Source organism: Phytophthora infestans, genomic scaffold (assembly GCF_000142945.1).
Source record: "Phytophthora infestans T30-4 supercont1.8 genomic scaffold, whole genome shotgun sequence".
Classification (NCBI taxonomy): domain Eukaryota; phylum Oomycota; class Peronosporomycetes; order Peronosporales; family Peronosporaceae; genus Phytophthora; species Phytophthora infestans.
The window spans coordinates 3429545-3430991 of record NW_003303751.1 but is presented as its reverse complement, the minus strand read 5'-3'; positions in this window follow the sequence as shown (position 1 = coordinate 3430991).

Sequence of the window (1447 nt, the reverse complement as noted above, 5' to 3'; positions counted from 1 at the left end):
AGTTGCAGCTCCAACGGTTTTTCCCTAGCGCAGTCATTTGGCCTTGCGGAAGTCGAAAGCGAGTCTTAAACCGCCGAGAGACTAAAGCACGCACTTTTGCAGGAGCGAGGCGTCAACCAAAGTCTTGCTAGAGCCGGTGTCGATCAAGCTCGGAATAATTGGATATATCCATTGCCAATAACCCACACCAGTGTTTCACAGTGAAGGCCAAGGCTGTAACCTGCCGGCTCGTCTTCGACAGCATTTAGCTTTTTGCCCGAGACCAAACAGCACGGCAAAACAACGTCATCAGTTGGGTTTTAACAAGCAACTGGCTCACTGAGGTACTCCCCGCATTATACGATGGAGTACACTTTACTTCTACTGAGCATTAATATCAGTAAGAAAAAGGCCTCGGTAATGCGTACACACGAACTACTGAGTTCGGTAAACGTTGTACATACGCCAACGAGTGCTCGTTTCAAGTCTGAAGTGACAACGAAAGCGTCAAGTAACAGCACTGGATTAGATGGCGTCACCAGTTAAGACGACGTTGTCACGGTCTTGTGCGCAGTCAAATTTACAAACGAGACATCGGAGGTTGATCCAGAGGATTTAGACATCTCGCTAAAGGTGGTGAATACAGCACCGAGTGTTCGTTGCAAGATTGGTGCGAATGCCAAACTGTCAAGTCAACGCCCATCCGAGGCGCCGAACAAAAGGTAACAGCCCAATATGTCGGTTGCCCGCGCATTCAATATTGCAAACGAAGACTCCGCAGGTGGCCCCGAGATGGGAAACCAGGATGGGAAGGAGATGGACCCAGTACCGAATGTTGAACGCAAGAAGGATGTCGATTTTGAGTCAAGAGAAGGGTCCGTAGCGACTTTGGGCGAGACGTACATCTCGGTTGCACGAGGATGAACAACCGAAGGAAATGAAGCAACGGAGAGCACAAGGAATGACTTCTACGAACACCCAGCTAACAACATTGGCCTAGAAGACTACGCGAAGGGGTTGGCATTCCTACCGGACCTTACCGAAGAAATCAACACGACAATAGACTACAATGCGCCCAATGTTGCTGATTTCAGCTGTTGGCCGACCGCAGGGTATGTCTGGTCGCAACGCTGAAGAACCACGAGCACATTCCGATTGCTAGTGGTAACGCACTGCCACTGCCAGCATACGGCGCGGTATGCGATATCGACACGCAGAGGCATGCCCCAATCAAACAGCGTGCCCGGCGCGTGCCGCTACGATTTTTCGGTAAGCTGTACGAGCTGCTACGCGCTTTGCTGCGAGCAGGGCTGATCGTCTTTTCAGACAGTCCATGGGCATCGCCAATCGTGATTGGGATGAAAAGAACGGGGCTGGACATCCGGCTCTGAATGGATTACAAGATGGTGAATGCTATCACCGCAAATTATGGAGCATGCAATGCCCGCTAGTCGACGATCTGTTGACC